This window comes from Syngnathus scovelli, chromosome 1 (assembly GCF_024217435.2).
Source record: "Syngnathus scovelli strain Florida chromosome 1, RoL_Ssco_1.2, whole genome shotgun sequence".
Classification (NCBI taxonomy): Eukaryota; Metazoa; Chordata; class Actinopteri; order Syngnathiformes; family Syngnathidae; genus Syngnathus; species Syngnathus scovelli.
Genome location: NC_090847.1, coordinates 4,992,178 through 5,012,631, shown reverse-complemented (window position 1 = coordinate 5,012,631; position 20,454 = coordinate 4,992,178).

The following is a 20,454-nucleotide window of genomic DNA, read 5'->3' as shown; positions in this document are numbered from 1 at the left end:
CAGCTCGTCCAGAAAATGCGATTTAAGCAATAAAATTAAAAATGCACCCAAAACCTAAACCAAACGTTGCAGGTGGTTATTTCTTCATGCGCAGTGGTCAACGCGGCACTCTCTAGCTGCCATGAGCACTTTTTACTATGCGCACCCAATCAGAGTGACGGGAGGAGCACATTTCAGAAAACGTGCTCAGCTCGTCGAGAAAATGCGATTTAAGCAATAAAACTAAAAATGCACCTAAAACCTAAACCAAACGTTGCAGGTGGTTATTTCTTCATGCGCAGTGGTCAACGCGGCACTCTCTAGCTGCCAAGAGCACTTTTTACTGTGCGCACCCAACCAGAGTGACGGGAGGAGCACATTTCAGAAAACGTGCTCAGCTCGTCGAGAAAATGCGATTTAAGCAATAAAATTAAAAATGCACCTAAAACCTAAACCAAACGTTGCAGGTGGTTATTTCTTCATGCGCAGTGGTCAACGCGGCACTCTCTAGCTGCCAAGAGCACTTTTTACTATGCGCACCTAACCAGAGTGACGGGAGGAGCACATTTCAGAAAACGTGCTCAGCTCGTCGAGAAAATGCGATTTAAGCAATAAAATTAAAAATGCACCTAAAACCTAAACCAAACGTTGCAGGTGGTTATTTCTTCATGCGCAGCAGTCAACGCGGCACTCTCTAGCTGCCAAGAGCACTTTTTACTATGCGCACCCAACCAGAGTGACGGGAGGAGCACATTTCAGAAAACGTGCTCAGCTCGTCGAGAAAATGCGATTTAAGCAATAAAATTAAAAATGCACCTAAAACCTAAACCAAACGTTGCAGGTGGTTATTTCTCCATGCGCAGCAGTCAACGCGGCACTCTCTAGCTTCCAAGAGCACTTTTTACTATGCGCACCCAACCAGAGTGACGGGAGGAGCACATTTCAGAAAACGTGCTCAGCTCGTCCAGGAAATGCGATTTAAGCAATAAAATTAAAAATGCACCCAAAACCTAAACCAAACGTTGCAGGTGGTTATTTCTTCATGCGCAGTGGTCAACGCGGCACTCTCTAGCTGCCAAGAGCACTTTTTACTATGCGCACCCAACCAGAGTGACGGGAGGAGCACATTTCAGAAAACGTGCTCAGCTCGTCCAGAAAATGCGATTTAAGCAATAAAATTAAAAATGCACCCAAAACCTAAACCAAACGTTGCAGGTGGTTATTTCTTCATGCGCAGTGGTCAACGCGGCACTCTCTAGCTGCCATGAGCACTTTTTACTATGCGCACCCAATCAGAGTGACGGGAGGAGCACATTTCAGAAAACGTGCTCAGCTCGTCGAGAAAATGCGATTTAAGCAATAAAACTAAAAATGCACCTAAAACCTAAACCAAACGTTGCAGGTGGTTATTTCTTCATGCGCAGTGGTCAACGCGGCACTCTCTAGCTGCCAAGAGCACTTTTTACTGTGCGCACCCAACCAGAGTGACGGGAGGAGCACATTTCAGAAAACGTGCTCAGCTCGTCGAGAAAATGCGATTTAAGCAATAAAATTAAAAATGCACCTAAAACCTAAACCAAACGTTGCAGGTGGTTATTTCTTCATGCGCAGTGGTCAACGCGGCACTCTCTAGCTGCCAAGAGCACTTTTTACTATGCGCACCTAACCAGAGTGACGGGAGGAGCACATTTCAGAAAACGTGCTCAGCTCGTCGAGAAAATGCGATTTAAGCAATAAAATTAAAAATGCACCTAAAACCTAAACCAAACGTTGCAGGTGGTTATTTCTTCATGCGCAGCAGTCAACGCGGCACTCTCTAGCTGCCAAGAGCACTTTTTACTATGCGCACCCAACCAGAGTGACGGGAGGAGCACATTTCAGAAAACGTGCTCAGCTCGTCGAGAAAATGCGATTTAAGCAATAAAATTAAAAATGCACCTAAAACCTAAACCAAACGTTGCAGGTGGTTATTTCTCCATGCGCAGCAGTCAACGCGGCACTCTCTAGCTTCCAAGAGCACTTTTTACTATGCGCACCCAACCAGAGTGACGGGAGGAGCACATTTCAGAAAACGTGCTCAGCTCGTCCAGGAAATGCGATTTAAGCAATAAAATTAAAAATGCACCCAAAACCTAAACCAAACGTTGCAGGTGGTTATTTCTTCATGCGCAGTGGTCAACGCGGCACTCTCTAGCTGCCAAGAGCACTTTTTACTATGCGCACCCAACCAGAGTGACGGGAGGAGCACATTTCAGAAAACGTGCTCAGCTCGTCGAGAAAATGCGATTTAAGCAATACAATTAAAAATGCACCTAAAACCTAAACCAAACGTTGCAGGTGGTTATTTCTTCATGCGCAGTGGTCAACGCGGCACTCTCTAGCTGCCAAGAGCACTTTTTACTATGCGCACCCAACCAGAGTGACGGGAGGAGCACATTTCAGAAAACGTGCTCAGCTCGTCGAGAAAATGCGATTTAAGCAATAAAATTAAAAATGCACCTAAAACCTAAACCTAACGTTGCAGGTGGTTATTTCTTCATGCGCAGCAGTCAACGTGGCATTCTCTAGCTGCCAAGAGGACTTTTTACTATGCGCACCCAACCAGAGTGACGAGAGGAGCACATTTCAGAAAACGTGCTCAGCTCGTCGGGAAAATGCGATTTAAGCAATACAATTAAAAATGCACCCAAAACCTAAACCAAACGTTGCAGATGGTCATTTCTTCATGCGCAGTGGTCAACGCGGCACTCTCTAGCTGCCAAGAGCACTTTTTACTATGCGCACCCAACCAGAGTGACGGGAGGAGCACATTTCAGAAAACGTGCTCAGCTCGACGAGAAAATGCGATTTAAGCAATAAAATTAAAAATGCACCCAAAACCTAAACCAAACGTTGCAGATGGTCATTTCTTCATGCGCAGCAGTCAACGCGGCACTCTCTAGCTGCCAAGAGCACTTTTTACTATGCGCACCCAACCAGAGTGACGGGAGGAGCACATTTCAGAAAACGTGCTCAGCTCGACGAGAAAATGCGATTTAAGCAATAAAATTAAAAATGCACCTAAAACCTAACCCAAACGTTGCAGGTGGTTATTTCTTCATGCGCAGTGGTCAACGCGGCACTCTCTAGCTGCCAAGAGCACTTTTTACTATGCGCACCCAACCAGAGTGACGGGAGGAGCACATTTCAGAAAACGTGCTCAGCTCGTCGAGAAAATGCGATTTAAGCAATAAAATTAAAAATGCACATAAAACCTAAACCAAACGTTGCAGATGGTCATTTCTTCATGCGCAGTGGTCAACGCGGCACTCTCTAGCTGCCAAGAGCATTTTTTACTATGCGCACCCAACCAGAGTGACGGGAGGAGCACATTTCAGAAAACGTGCTCAGCTCGTCGAGAAAATGCGATTTAAGCAATAAAATTAAAAATGCACCTAAAACCTAAACCAAACGTTGCAGGTGGTTATTTCTTCATGCGCAGTGGTCAACGCGGCACTCTCTAGCTGCCAAGAGCATTTTTTACTATGCGCACCCAACCAGAGTGACGGGAGGAGCACATTTCAGAAAACGTGCTCAGCTCGTCGAGAAAATGCGATTTAAGCAATAAAGTTAAAAATGCACCTAAAACCTAAACCAAACGTTGCAGGTGGTTATTTCTTCATGCGCAATGGTCAACGCGGCACTCTCTAGCTGCCAAGAGCACTTTTTACTATGCACACCCAACCAGAGTGACGGGAGGAGCACATTTCAGAAAACGTGCTCAGCTCGTCGAGAAAATGCGATTTAAGCAATAAAATTAAAAATGCACCTAAAACCTAAACCAAACGTTGCAGATGGTCATTTCTTCATGCGCAGTGGTCAACGCGGCACTCTCTAGCTGCCAAGAGCACTTTTTACTATGCGCACCCAACCAGAGTGACGGGAGGAGCACATTTCAGAAAACGTGCTCAGCTCGTCGAGAAAATGCGATTTAAGCAATAAAATTAAAAATGCACCTAAAACCTAAACCAAACGTTGCAGGTGGTTATTTCTTCATGCGCAGCAGTCAACGCGGCACTCTCTAGCTGCCAAGAGCACTTTTTACTATGCGCACCCAACCAGAGTGACGGGAGGAGCACATTTCAGAAAACGTGCTCAGCTCGTCCAGAAAATGCGATTTAAGCAATAAAATTAAAAATGCACCCAAAACCTAAACCAAACGTTGCAGGTGGTTATTTCTTCATGCGCAGTGGTCAACGCGGCACTCTCTAGCTGCCATGAGCACTTTTTACTATGCGCACCCAATCAGAGTGACGGGAGGAGCACATTTCAGAAAACGTGCTCAGCTCGTCGAGAAAATGCGATTTAAGCAATAAAACTAAAAATGCACCTAAAACCTAAACCAAACGTTGCAGGTGGTTATTTCTTCATGCGCAGTGGTCAACGCGGCACTCTCTAGCTGCCAAGAGCACTTTTTACTGTGCGCACCCAACCAGAGTGACGGGAGGAGCACATTTCAGAAAACGTGCTCAGCTCGTCGAGAAAATGCGATTTAAGCAATAAAATTAAAAATGCACCTAAAACCTAAACCAAACGTTGCAGGTGGTTATTTCTTCATGCGCAGTGGTCAACGCGGCACTCTCTAGCTGCCAAGAGCACTTTTTACTATGCGCACCTAACCAGAGTGACGGGAGGAGCACATTTCAGAAAACGTGCTCAGCTCGTCGAGAAAATGCGATTTAAGCAATAAAATTAAAAATGCACCTAAAACCTAAACCAAACGTTGCAGGTGGTTATTTCTTCATGCGCAGCAGTCAACGCGGCACTCTCTAGCTGCCAAGAGCACTTTTTACTATGCGCACCCAACCAGAGTGACGGGAGGAGCACATTTCAGAAAACGTGCTCAGCTCGTCCAGAAAATGCGATTCAAGCAATAAAATTATAAATGCACCCAAAACCTAAACTAAACGTTGCAGGTGGTTATTTCTTCATGCGCAGTGGTCAACGCGGCACTCTCTAGCTGCCAAGAGCACTTTTTACTATGCGCACCCAACCAGAGTGACGGGAGGAGCACATTTCAGAAAACGTGCTCAGCTCGTCGAGAAAATGCGATTTAAGCAATAAAATTAAAATTGCACCTAAAACCTAAACCAAACGTTGCAGGTGGTTATTTCTTCATGCGCAGTGGTCAACGCGGCACTCTCTAGCTGCCAAGAGCACTTTTTACTATGCGCACCCAACCAGAGTGACGGGAGGAGCACATTTCAGAAAACGTGCTCAGCTCGTCGAGAAAATGCGATTTAAGCAATAAAATTAAGAATGCACCTAAAACCTAAACCAAACGTTGCAGGTGGTTATTTCTTCATGCGCAGCAGTCAACGCGGCACTCTCTAGCTGCCAAGAGCACTTTTTACTATGCGCACCCAACCAGAGTGACGGGAGGAGCACATTTCAGAAAACGTGCTCAGCTCGACGAGAAAATGCGATTTAAGCAATAAAATTAAAAATGCAACTAAAACCTAACCCAAACGTTGCAGGTGGTTATTTCTTCATGCGCAGTGGTCAACGCGGCACTCTCTAGCTGCCAAGAGCACTTTTTACTATGCGCACCCAACCAGAGTGACGGGAGGAGCACATTTCAGAAAACGTGCTCAGCTCGTCGAGAAAATGCGATTTAAGCAATAAAATTAAAAATGCACCTAAAACCTAAACCAAACGTTGCAGATGGTCATTTCTTCATGTGCAGTGGTCAACGCGGCACTCTCTAGCTGCCAAGAGCACCTTTTACTATGCACACCCAACCAGAGTGACGGGAGGAGCACATTTCAGAAAACGTGCTCAGCTCGTCGAGAAAATGCGATTTAAGCAATAAAATTAAAAATGCACCTAAAACCTAAACCAAACGTTGCAGGTGGCTATTTCTTCATGCGCAGTGGTCAACGCGGCACTCTCTAGCTGCCAAGAGCACTTTTTACTATGCGCACCCAACCAGAGTGACGGGAGGAGCACATTTCAGAAAACGTGCTCAGCTCGTCGAGAAAATGCGATTTAAGCAATAAAATTAAAAATGCACCCAAAACCTAAACCACACGTTGCAGATGGTCATTTCTTCATGCGCAGTGGTCAACGCGGCACTCTCTAGCTGCCAAGAGCACTTTTTACTATGCGCACCCAACCAGAGTGACGGGAGGAGCACATTTCAGAAAACGTGCTCAGCTCGTCGAGAAAATGTGATTTAAGCAATAAAATTAAAAATACACCTAAAACCTAAACCAAACGTTGCAGGTGGTTATTTCATCATGCACAGTGGTCAACGCGGCACTCTCTAGCTGCCAAGAGCACTTTTTACTATGCGCACCCAACCAGAGTGACGGGAGGAGCACATTTCAGAAAACGTGCTCAGCTCGTCGAGAAAATGCGATTTAAGCAATAAAATAAAACATGCACCTAAAACCTAAACCAAACGTTGCAGGTGGTTATTTCTTCATGCGCAGCAGTCAACGCGGCACTCTCTAGCTGCCAAGAGCACTTTTTACTATGCGCACCCAACCAGAGTGACGGGAGGAGCACATTTCAGAAAACGTGCTCAGCTCGTCGAGAAAATGCGATTTAAGCAATAAAATTAAAAATGCACCTAAAACCTAAACCAAACGTTGCAGGTGGTTATTTCTTCATGCGCAGTGGTCAACGCGGCACTCTCTAGCTGCCAAGAGCACTTTTTACTATGCGCACCCAACCAGAGTGACGGGAGGAGCACATTTCAGAAAACGTGCTCAGCTCGTCGAGAAAATGCGATTTAAGCAATAAAATTAAAAATGCACCCAAAACCTAAACCAAACGTTGCAGGTGGTTATTTCTTCATGCGCAGTGGTCAACGCGGCACTCTCTCGCTGCCAAGAGCACTTTTTACTATGCGCACCCAACCAGAGTGACGGGAGGAGCACATTTCAGAAAACGTGCTCAGCTCGTCCAGAAAATGCGATTTAAGCAATAAAATTAAAAATGCAACTAAAACCTAAACCAAACGTTGCAGGTGGTTATTTCTTCATGCGCAGTGGTCAACGCGGCACTCTTTTGCTGCCAAGAGCACTTTTTACTATGCGCACACAACCAGAGTGACGGGAGGAGCACATTTCAGAAAACGTGCTCAGCTCGTCGAGAAAATGCGATTTAAGCAATAAAATTAAAAATGCACCTAAAACCTAAACCAAACGTTGCAGATGGTCATTTCTTCATGCGCAGTGGCCAACGCGGCACTCTCTAGCTGCCAAGAGCACTTTTTACTATGCGCACCCAACCAGAGTGACGGGAGGAGCACATTTCAGAAAACGTGCTCAGCTCGTCGAGAAAATGCGATTTAAGTAATAAAATTAAAAATGCACCTAAAACCTAAACCAAACGTTGCAGGTGGTTATTTCTTCATGCGCAGCAGTCAACGTGGCATTCTCTAGCTGCCAAGAGCACTTTTTACTATGCGCACCCAACCAGAGTGACGAGAGGAGCACATTTCAGAAAACGTGCTCAGCTCGTCGAGAAAATGCGATTTAAGCAATACAATTAAAAATGCACCCAAAACCTAAACCAAACGTTGCAGATGGTCATTTCTTCATGCGCAGTGGTCAACGCGGCACTCTCTAGCTGCCAAGAGCACTTTTTACTATGCGCACCCAACCAGAGTGACGGGAGGAGCACATTTCAGAAAACGTGCTCAGCTCGACGAGAAAATGCGATTTAAGCAATAAAATTAAAAATGCACCCAAAACCTAAACCAAACGTTGCAGATGGTCATTTCTTCATGTGCAGCAGTCAACGCGGCACTCTTTAGCTGCCAAGAGCACTTTTTACTATGCGCACCCAACCAGAGTGACGGGAGGAGCACATTTCAGAAAACGTGCTCAGCTCGTCGAGAAAATGCGATTTAAGCAATAAAATTAAAAATGCACATAAAACCTAAACCAAACGTTGCAGATGGTCATTTCTTCATGCGCAGTGGTCAACGCGGCACTCTCTAGCTGCCAAGAGCATTTTTTACTATGCGCACCCAACCAGAGTGACGGGAGGAGCACATTTCAGAAAACGTGCTCAGCTCGTCGAGAAAATGCGATTTAAGCAATAAAATTAAAAATGCACCTAAAACCTAAACCAAACGTTGCAGGTGGTTATTTCCTCATGCGCAGTGGTCAACGCGGCACTATCTAGCTGCCAAGAGCATTTTTTACTATGCGCACCCAACCAGAGTGACGGGAGGAGCACATTTCAGAAAACGTGCTCAGCTCGTCGAGAAAATGCGATTTAAGCAATAAAATTAAAAATGCACCCAAAACCTAAACCAAACGTTGCAGGTGGTTATTTCGTCATGCGCAGCGGTCAACGCGGCACTCTCTAGCTGCCAAGAGCACTTTTTACTATGCGCACCCAACCAGAGTGACGGGAGGAGCACATTTCAGAAAACGTGCTCAGCTCGTCGAGAAAATGCGATTTAAGCAATAAAATTAAAAATGCACCCAAAACCTAAACCAAACGTTGCAGATGGTCATTTCTTCATGCGCAGTGGTCAACGCGGCACTCTCTAGCTGCCAAGAGCACTTTTTACTATGCGCACCCAACCAGAGTGACGGGAGGAGCACATTTCAGAAAACGTGCTCAGCTCGTCGAGAAAATGCGATTTAAGCAATAAAATTAAAAATGCACCTAAAACCTAAACCAAACGTTGCAGGTGGTTATTTCTTCATGCGCAATGGTCAACGGGGCACTCTCTAGCTGCCAAGAACACTTTTTACTATGTGCACCCAACCAGAGTGACGGGAGGAGCACATTTAAGAAAACGTGCTCAGCTCGTCGAGAAAATGCTATTTAAGCAATAAAATTAAAAATGCACCCAAAACCTAAACCAAACGTTGCAGATGGTCATTTCTTCATGCGCAGTGGTCAACGCGGCACTCTCTAGCTGCCAAGAGCACTTTTTACTATGCGCACCCAACCAGAGTGACGGGAGGAGCACATTTCAGAAAACGTGCTCAGCTCGTCGAGAAAATGCGATTTAAGCAATAAAATTAAAAATGCAACTAAAACCTAAACCAAACGTTGCAGGTGGTTATTTCTTCATGCGCAGTGGTCAACGCGGCACTCTCTAGCTGCCAAGAGCACTTTTTACTATGCGCACCCAACCAGAGTGACGGGAGGAGCACATTTCAGAAAACGTGCTCAGCTCGTCGAGAAAATGCGATTTAATCAAAAAAATTAAAAATGCACCTAAAACCGAAACCAAACGTTGCAGGTGGTTATTTCTTCATGTGCAGCCGTCAACGCGGCACTCTCTAGCTGCCAAGAGCACTTTTTACTATGCGCACCCAACCAGAGTGACGGGAGGAGCACATTTCAGAAAACGTGCTCAGCTCGTCGAGAAAATGCGATTTAAGCAATAAAATTAAAAATGCAGCTAAAACCTAAACCAAACGTTGCAGGTGGTTATTTCTTCATGCACAGATGTCAACGCGGCACTCTCTAGCTGCCAAGAGCACTTTTTACTATGCGCACCCAACCAGAGTGACGGGAGGAGCACATTTCAGAAAACGTGCTCAGCTCGTCGAGAAAATGCGATTTAAGCAATAAAATTAAAAATGCACCTAAAACCTAAACCAAACGTTGCAGGGGGTTATTTCTTCATGCGCAGCAGTCAACGCGGCACTCTCTAGCTGCCAAGAGCACGTTTTACTATGCGCACCCAATCAGAGTGACGGGAGGAGCACATTTCAGAAAACGTGCTCAGCTCGACGAGAAAATGCGATTTAAGCAATAAAATTAAAAATGCACCTAAAACCTAAACCAAACGTTGCAGGTCGTTATTTCTTCATGCGCAGTGGTCAACGCGGCACTCTCTTGCTGCCAAGAGCACTTTTTACTATGCGCACACAACCAGAGTGACGGGAGGAGCACATTTCAGAAAACGTGCTCAGCTCGTCGAGAAAATGCGATTTAAGCAATAAAATTAAAAATGCACCTAAAACCTAAACCAAACGTTGCAGGTGGTTATTTCTTCATGCGCAATGGTCAACGCGGCACTCTCTAGCTGCCAAGAGCACTTTTTACTATGCGCACCCAACCAGAGTGACGGGAGGAGCACATTTCAGAAAACGTGCTCAGCTCGTCGAGAAAATGCGATTTAAGCAATAAAATTAAAAATGCACCTAAAACCTAAACCAAACGTTGCAGGTGGTTATTTCTTCATGCGCAGTGGTCAACGCGGCACTCTCTAGCTGCCAAGAGCACTTTTTACTATGCGCACCCAACCAGAGTGACGGGAGGAGCACATTTCAGAAAACGTGCTCAGCTCGTCCAGAAAATGCGATTTAAGCAATAAAATTAAAAATGCACTTAAAACCTAAACCAAACGTTGCAGGTGGTTATTTCTTCATGCGCAGTGGTCAACGCGGCACTCTCTAGCTGCCAAGAGCACTTTTTACTATGCACACCCAACCAGAGTGACGGGAGGAGCACATTTCAGAAAACGTGCTCAGCTCGTCGAGAAAATGCGATTTAAGCAATAAAATTAAAAATGCACCCAAAACCTAAACCAAACGTTGCAGGTGGTTATTTCTTCATGCGCAGTGGTCAACGCGGCACTCTCTCGCTGCCAAGAGCACTTTTTACTATGCGCACCCAACCAGAGTGACGGGAGGAGCACATTTCAGAAAACCTGCTCAGCTCGTCGAGAAAATGCGATTTAAGCAATAAAATTAAAAATGCACCTAAAACCTAAACCAAACGTTGCAGGTGGTTATTTCTTCATGCGCAGTGGTCAACGCGGCACTCTCTAGCTGCCAAGAGCACTTTTTACTGTGCGCACCCAACCAGAGTGACGGGAGGAGCACATTTCAGAAAACGAGCTCAGCTCGTCGAGAAAATGCGATTTAAGCAATAAAATTAAAAATGCACCTAAAACCTAAACCAAACGTTGCAGGTGGTTATTTCTTCATGCGCAGTGGTCAACGCGGCACTCTCTAGCTGCCAAGAGCACTTTTTACTATGCGCACCCAACCAGAGTGACGGGAGGAGCACATTTCAGAAAACGTGCTCAGCTCGTCGAGAAAATGCGATTTAAGCAATAAAATTAAAAATGCACCTAAAACCTAAACCAAACGTTGCAGGTGGTTATTTCTTCATGCGCAGCAGTCAACGCGGCACTCTCTAGCTGCCAAGAGCACTTTTTACTATGCGCACCCAACCAGAGTGACGGGAGGACCACATTTCAGAAAACGTGCTCAGCTCGTCCAGAAAATGCGATTCAAGCAATAAAATTAAAAATACACCTAAAACCTAAACTAAACGTTGCAGGTGGTTATTTCTTCATGCGCATTGGTCAACGCGGCACTCTCTAGCTGCCAAGAGCACTTTTTACTATGCGCACCCAACCTGAGTGACGGGAGGAGCACATTTCAGAAAACGTGCTCAGCTCGACGAGAAAATGCGATTTGAGCAATAAAATTAAAAATGCACCTAAAACTTAACCCAAACGTTGCAGGTGGTTATTTCTTCATGCGCAGTGGTCAACGCGGCACTCTCTAGCTGCCAAGAGCACTTTTTACTATGCGCACCCAACCAGAGTGACGGGAGGAGCACATTTCAGAAAACGTGCTCAGCTCGTCGAGAAAATGCGATTTAAGCAATAAAATTAAAAATGCACATAAAACCTAAACCAAACGTTGCAGATGGTCATTTCTTCATGCGCAGTGGTCAACGCGGCACTCTCTAGCTGCCAAGAGCATTTTTTACTATGCGCACCCAACCAGAGTGACGGGAGGAGCACATTTCAGAAAACGTGCTCAGCTCGTCGAGAAAATGCGATTTAAGCAATAAAATTAAAAATGCACCTAAAACCTAAACCAAACGTTGCAGGTGGTTATTTCCTCATGCGCAGTGGTCAACGCGGCACTATCTAGCTGCCAAGAGCATTTTTTACTATGCGCACCCAACCAGAGTGACGGGAGGAGCACATTTCAGAAAACGTGCTCAGCTCGTCGAGAAAATGCGATTTAAGCAATAAAATTAAAAATGCACCTAAAACCTAAACCAAACGTTGCAGGTGGTTATTTCTTCATGCGCAATGGTCAACGCGGCACTCTCTAGCTGCCAAGAGCACTTTTTACTATGCGCACCCAACCAGAGTGACGGGAGGAGCACATTTCAGAAAACGTGCTAGCTCGTCGAGAAAATGCGATTTAAGCAATAAAATTAAAAATGCACCTAAAACCTAAACCAAACGTTGCAGGTGGTTATTTCTTCATGCGCAGCAGTCAACGTGGCATTCTCTAGCTGCCAAGAGCACTTTTTACTATGCGCACCCAACCAGAGTGACGGGAGGAGCACATTTCAGAAAACGTGCTAGCTCGTCGAGAAAATGCGATTTAAGCAATAAAATTAAAAATGCACCTAAAACCTAAACCAAACGTTGCAGGTGGTTATTTCTTCATGCGCAGCAGTCAACGTGGCATTCTCTAGCTGCCAAGAGCACTTTTTACTATGCGCACCCAACCAGAGTGACGGGAGGAGCACATTTCAGAAAACGTGCTCAGCTCGTCGAGAAAATGCGATTTAAGCAATACAATTAAAAATGCACCCAAAACCTAAACCACACGTTGCAGATGGTCATTTCTTCATGCGCAGTGGTCAACGCGGCACTCTCTAGCTGCCAAGAGCACTTTTTACTATGCGCACCCAACCAGAGTGACGGGAGGAGCACATTTCAGAAAACGTGCTCAGCTCGACGAGAAAATGCGATTTAAGCAATAAAATTAAAAATGCACCCAAAACCTAAACCAAACTTTGCAGATGGTCATTTCTTCATGTGCAGTGGTCAACGCGGCACTCTCTAGCTGCCAAGAGCACTTTTTACTATGCGCACCCAACCAGAGTGACGGGAGGACCACATTTCAGAAAACGTGCTCAGCTCGTCCAGAAAATGCGATTCAAGCAATAAAATTAAAAATACACCTAAAACCTAAACTAAACGTTGCAGGTGGTTATTTCTTCATGCGCATTGGTCAACGCGGCACTCTCTAGCTGCCAAGAGCACTTTTTACTATGCGCACCCAACCAGAGTGACGGGAGGAGCACATTTCAGAAAACGTGCTCAGCTCGTCCAGAAAATGCGATTTAAGCAATAAAATTAAAAATGCACCTAAAACCTAAACCGAACGCTGCATATGGTCATTTCTTCATGCGCAGTGGTCAACGCGGCACTCTATAGCTGCCAAGAGGACTTTTTACTATGCACACCCAACCAGAGTGACGGGAGGAGCACATTCCAGAAAACGTGCTTAGCTCGTCGAGAAAATGCAATTTAAGCAATAAAATTAAAAATGCACCCAAAACCTAAACCAAACGTTGCAGATGGTCATTTCTTCATGCGCAGTGGTCAACGCGGCACTCTCTAGCTGCCAAGAGCACTTTTTACTATGCGCACCCAACCAGAGTGACGGGAGGAGCACATTTCAGAAAACGTGCTCAGCTCGTCGAGAAAATGCGATTTAAGCAATCAAATTAAAAATGCACCCAAAACCTAAACCAAACGTTGCAGGTGGTTATTTCTTCATGCGCAGTGGTCAACGCGGCACTCTCTAGCTGCCAAGAGCACTTTTTACTATGCGCACCCAACCAGAGTGACGGGAGGAGCACATTTCAGAAAACCTGCTCAGCTCGTCGAGAAAATGCGATTTAAGCAATAAAATTAAAAATGCACCTAAAACCTAAACCAAACGTTGCAGGTGGTTATTTCTTCATGCACAGTGGTCAACGCGGCACTCTCTAACTGCCAAGAGCACTTTTTACTATGCGCACCCAACCAGAGTGACGGGAGGAGCACATTTCAGAAAACGTGCTCAGCTCGTCGAGAAAATGCGATTTAAGCAATAAAATTAAAAATGCACCTAAAACCTAAACCAAACGTTGCAGATGATAATTTCTTCATGCGCAGTGGTCAACGCAGCACTCTCTAGCTGCCAAGAGCACTTTTTACTATGCGCACCCAACCAGAGTGACGGGAGGAGCACATTTCAGAAAACGTGCTCAGCTCGTCGAGAAAATGTGATTTAAGCAATAAAATTAAAAATGCACCTAAAACCTAAACCAAACGTTGCAGATGATCATTTCTTTATGCGCAGTGGTCAACGCAGCACTCTCTAGCTGCCAAGAGCACTTTTTACTATGCACACCCAACCAGAGTGACGGGAGGAGCACATTCCAGAAAAGGTGCTCAGCTCGTCGAGAAAATGCGATTTAAGTAATAAAATTAAAAATGCACCCAAAACCTAAACCAAACGTTGCAGGTGGTTATTTCGTCATGCGCAGCGGTCAACGCGGCACTCTCTAGCTGCCAAGAGCACTTTTTACTATGCGCACCCAACCAGAGTGACGGGAGGAGCACATTTCAGAAAACGTGCTCAGCTCGTCGAGAAAATGCGATTTAAGCAATAAAATTAAAAATGCACCCAAAACCTAAACCAAACGTTGCAGATGGTCATTTCTTCATGCGCAGTGGTCAACGCGGCACTCTCTAGCTGCCAAGAGCACTTTTTACTATGCGCACCCAACCAGAGTGACGGGAGGAGCACATTTCAGAAAACGTGCTCAGCTCGTCGAGAAAATGCGATTTAAGCAATAAAATTAAAAATGCACCTAAAACCTAAACCAAACGTTGCAGGTGGTTATTTCTTCATGCGCAATGGTCAACGGGGCACTCTCTAGCTGCCAAGAACACTTTTTACTATGTGCACCCAACCAGAGTGACGGGAGGAGCACATTTAAGAAAACGTGCTCAGCTCGTCGAGAAAATGCTATTTAAGCAATAAAATTAAAAATGCACCCAAAACCTAAACCAAACGTTGCAGATGGTCATTTCTTCATGCGCAGTGGTCAACGCGGCACTCTCTAGCTGCCAAGAGCACTTTTTACTATGCGCACCCAACCAGAGTGACGGGAGGAGCACATTTCAGAAAACGTGCTCAGCTCGTCGAGAAAATGCGATTTAAGCAATAAAATTAAAAATGCAACTAAAACCTAAACCAAACGTTGCAGGTGGTTATTTCTTCATGCGCAGTGGTCAACGCGGCACTCTCTAGCTGCCAAGAGCACTTTTTACTATGCGCACCCAACCAGAGTGACGGGAGGAGCACATTTCAGAAAACGTGCTCAGCTCGTCGAGAAAATGCGATTTAATCAAAAAAATTAAAAATGCACCTAAAACCGAAACCAAACGTTGCAGGTGGTTATTTCTTCATGTGCAGCCGTCAACGCGGCACTCTCTAGCTGCCAAGAGCACTTTTTACTATGCGCACCCAACCAGAGTGACGGGAGGAGCACATTTCAGAAAACGTGCTCAGCTCGTCGAGAAAATGCGATTTAAGCAATAAAATTAAAAATGCAGCTAAAACCTAAACCAAACGTTGCAGGTGGTTATTTCTTCATGCACAGATGTCAACGCGGCACTCTCTAGCTGCCAAGAGCACTTTTTACTATGCGCACCCAACCAGAGTGACGGGAGGAGCACATTTCAGAAAACGTGCTCAGCTCGTCGAGAAAATGCGATTTAAGCAATAAAATTAAAAATGCACCTAAAACCTAAACCAAACGTTGCAGGGGGTTATTTCTTCATGCGCAGCAGTCAACGCGGCACTCTCTAGCTGCCAAGAGCACGTTTTACTATGCGCACCCAACCAGAGTGACGGGAGGAGCACATTTCAGAAAACGTGCTCAGCTCGACGAGAAAATGCGATTTAAGCAATAAAATTAAAAATGCACCTAAAACCTAAACCAAACGTTGCAGGTCGTTATTTCTTCATGCGCAGTGGTCAACGCGGCACTCTCTTGCTGCCAAGAGCACTTTTTACTATGCGCACACAACCAGAGTGACGGGAGGAGCACATTTCAGAAAACGTGCTCAGCTCGTCGAGAAAATGCGATTTAAGCAATAAAATTAAAAATGCACCTAAAACCTAAACCAAACGTTGCAGGTGGTTATTTCTTCATGCGCAATGGTCAACGCGGCACTCTCTAGCTGCCAAGAGCACTTTTTACTATGCGCACCCAACCAGAGTGACGGGAGGAGCACATTTCAGAAAACGTGCTCAGCTCGTCGAGAAAATGCGATTTAAGCAATAAAATTAAAAATGCACCTAAAACCTAAACCAAACGTTGCAGGTGGTTATTTCTTCATGCGCAGTGGTCAACGCGGCACTCTCTAGCTGCCAAGAGCACTTTTTACTATGCGCACCCAACCAGAGTGACGGGAGGAGCACATTTCAGAAAACGTGCTCAGCTCGTCCAGAAAATGCGATTTAAGCAATAAAATTAAAAATGCACTTAAAACCTAAACCAAACGTTGCAGGTGGTTATTTCTTCATGCGCAGTGGTCAACGCGGCACTCTCTAGCTGCCAAGAGCACTTTTTACTATGCACACCCAACCAGAGTGACGGGAGGAGCACATTTCAGAAAACGTGCTCAGCTCGTCGAGAAAATGCGATTTAAGCAATAAAATTAAAAATGCACCCAAAACCTAAACCAAACGTTGCAGGTGGTTATTTCTTCATGCGCAGTGGTCAACGCGGCACTCTCTCGCTGCCAAGAGCACTTTTTACTATGCGCACCCAACCAGAGTGACGGGAGGAGCACATTTCAGAAAACCTGCTCAGCTCGTCGAGAAAATGCGATTTAAGCAATAAAATTAAAAATGCACCTAAAACCTAAACCAAACGTTGCAGGTGGTTATTTCTTCATGCGCAGTGGTCAACGCGGCACTCTCTAGCTGCCAAGAGCACTTTTTACTGTGCGCACCCAACCAGAGTGACGGGAGGAGCACATTTCAGAAAACGAGCTCAGCTCGTCGAGAAAATGCGATTTAAGCAATAAAATTAAAAATGCACCTAAAACCTAAACCAAACGTTGCAGGTGGTTATTTCTTCATGCGCAGTGGTCAACGCGGCACTCTCTAGCTGCCAAGAGCACTTTTTACTATGCGCACCCAACCAGAGTGACGGGAGGAGCACATTTCAGAAAACGTGCTCAGCTCGTCGAGAAAATGCGATTTAAGCAATAAAATTAAAAATGCACCTAAAACCTAAACCAAACGTTGCAGGTGGTTATTTCTTCATGCGCAGCAGTCAACGCGGCACTCTCTAGCTGCCAAGAGCACTTTTTACTATGCGCACCCAACCAGAGTGACGGGAGGACCACATTTCAGAAAACGTGCTCAGCTCGTCCAGAAAATGCGATTCAAGCAATAAAATTAAAAATACACCTAAAACCTAAACTAAACGTTGCAGGTGGTTATTTCTTCATGCGCATTGGTCAACGCGGCACTCTCTAGCTGCCAAGAGCACTTTTTACTATGCGCACCCAACCTGAATGACGGGAGGAGCACATTTCAGAAAACGTGCTCAGCTCGACGAGAAAATGCGATTTAAGCAATAAAATTAAAAATGCACCTAAAACTTAACCCAAACGTTGCAGGTGGTTATTTCTTCATGCGCAGTGGTCAACGCGGCACTCTCTAGCTGCCAAGAGCACTTTTTACTATGCGCACCCAACCAGAGTGACGGGAGGAGCACATTTCAGAAAACGTGCTCAGCTCGTCGAGAAAATGCGATTTAAGCAATAAAATTAAAAATGCACATAAAACCTAAACCAAACGTTGCAGATGGTCATTTCTTCATGCGCAGTGGTCAACGCGGCACTCTCTAGCTGCCAAGAGCATTTTTTACTATGCGCACCCAACCAGAGTGACGGGAGGAGCACATTTCAGAAAACGTGCTCAGCTCGTCGAGAAAATGCGATTTAAGCAATAAAATTAAAAATGCACCTAAAACCTAAACCAAACGTTGCAGGTGGTTATTTCCTCATGCGCAGTGGTCAACGCGGCACTATCTAGCTGCCAAGAGCATTTTTTACTATGCGCACCCAACCAGAGTGACGGGAGGAGCACATTTCAGAAAACGTGCTCAGCTCGTCGAGAAAATGCGATTTAAGCAATAAAATTAAAAATGCACCTAAAACCTAAACCAAACGTTGCAGGTGGTTATTTCTTCATGCGCAATGGTCAACGCGGCACTCTCTAGCTGCCAAGAGCACTTTTTACTATGCGCACCCAACCAGAGTGACGGGAGGAGCACATTTCAGAAAACGTGCTAGCTCGTCGAGAAAATGCGATTTAAGCAATAAAATTAAAAATGCACCTAAAACCTAAACCAAACGTTGCAGGTGGTTATTTCTTCATGCGCAGCAGTCAACGTGGCATTCTCTAGCTGCCAAGAGCACTTTTTACTATGCGCACCCAACCAGAGTGACGGGAGGAGCACATTTCAGAAAACGTGCTCAGCTCGTCGAGAAAATGCGATTTAAGCAATACAATTAAAAATGCACCCAAAACCTAAACCACACGTTGCAGATGGTCATTTCTTCATGCGCAGTGGTCAACGCGGCACTCTCTAGCTGCCAAGAGCACTTTTTACTATGCGCACCCAACCAGAGTGACGGGAGGAGCACATTTCAGAAAACGTGCTCAGCTCGACGAGAAAATGCGATTTAAGCAATAAAATTAAAAATGCACCCAAAACCTAAACCAAACTTTGCAGATGGTCATTTCTTCATGTGCAGTGGTCAACGCGGCACTCTCTAGCTGCCAAGAGCACTTTTTACTATGCGCACCCAACCAGAGTGACGGGAGGACCACATTTCAGAAAACGTGCTCAGCTCGTCCAGAAAATGCGATTCAAGCAATAAAATTAAAAATACACCTAAAACCTAAACTAAACGTTGCAGGTGGTTATTTCTTCATGCGCATTGGTCAACGCGGCACTCTCTAGCTGCCAAGAGCACTTTTTACTATGCGCACCCAACCAGAGTGACGGGAGGAGCACATTTCAGAAAACGTGCTCAGCTCGTCCAGAAAATGCGATTTAAGCAATAAAATTAAAAATGCACCTAAAACCTAAACCGAACGCTGCATATGGTCATTTCTTCATGCGCAGTGGTCAACGCGGCACTCTATAGCTGCCAAGAGGACTTTTTACTATGCACACCCAACCAGAGTGACGGGAGGAGCACATTCCAGAAAACGTGCTTAGCTCGTCGAAAAAATGCAATTTAAGCAATAAAATTAAAAATGCACCCAAAACCTAAACCAAACGTTGCAGATGGTCATTTCTTCATGCGCAGTGGTCAACGCGGCACTCTCTAGCTGCCAAGAGCACTTTTTACTATGCGCACCCAACCAGAGTGACGGGAGGAGCACATTTCAGAAAACGTGCTCAGCTCGTCGAGAAAATGCGATTTAAGCAATCAAATTAAAAATGCACCCAAAACCTAAACCAAACGTTGCAGGTGGTTATTTCTTCATGCGCAGTGGTCAACGCGGCACTCTCTAGCTGCCAAGAGCACTTTTTACTATGCGCACCCAACCAGAGTGACGGGAGGAGCACATTTCAGAAAACCTGCTCAGCTCGTCGAGAAAATGCGATTTAAGCAATAAAATTAAAAATGCACCTAAAACCTAAACCAAACGTTGCAGGTGGTTATTTCTTCATGCACAGTGGTCAACGCGGCACTCTCTAACTGCCAAGAGCACTTTTTACTATGCGCACCCAACCAGAGTGACGGGAGGAGCACATTTCAGAAAACGTGCTCAGCTCGTCGAGAAAATGCGATTTAAGCAATAAAATTAAAAATGCACCTAAAACCTAAACCAAACGTTGCAGATGATAATTTCTTCATGCGCAGTGGTCAACGCAGCACTCTCTAGCTGCCAAGAGCACTTTTTACTATGCGCACCCAACCAGAGTGACGGGAGGAGCACATTTCAGAAAACGTGCTCAGCTCGTCGAGAAAATGTGATTTAAGCAATAAAATTAAAAATGCACCTAAAACCTAAACCAAACGTTGCAGATGATCATTTCTTTATGCGCAGTGGTCAACGCAGCACTCTCTAGCTGCCAAGAGCACTTTTTACTATGCACACCCAACCAGAGTGACGGGAGGAGCACATTCCAGAAAAGGTGCTCAGCTCGTCGAGAAAATGCGATTTAAGTAATAAAATTAAAAATGCACCCAAAACCTAAACCAAACGTTGCAGGTGGTTATTTCGTCATGCGCAGCGGTCAACGCGGCACTCTCTAGCTGCCAAGAGCACTTTTTACTATGCGCACCCAACCAGAGTGACGGGAGGAGCACATTTCAGAAAACGTGCTCAGCTCGTCGAGAAAATGCGATTTAAGCAATAAAATTAAAAATGCACCCAAAACCTAAACCAAACGTTGCAGATGGTCATTTCTTCATGCGCAGTGGTCAACGCGGCACTCTCTAGCTGCCAAGAGCACTTTTTACTATGCGCACCCAACCAGAGTGACGGGAGGAGCACATTTCAGAAAACGTGCTCAGCTCGTCGAGAAAATGCGATTTAAGCAATAAAATTAAAAATGCACCTAAAACCTAAACCAAACGTTGCAGGT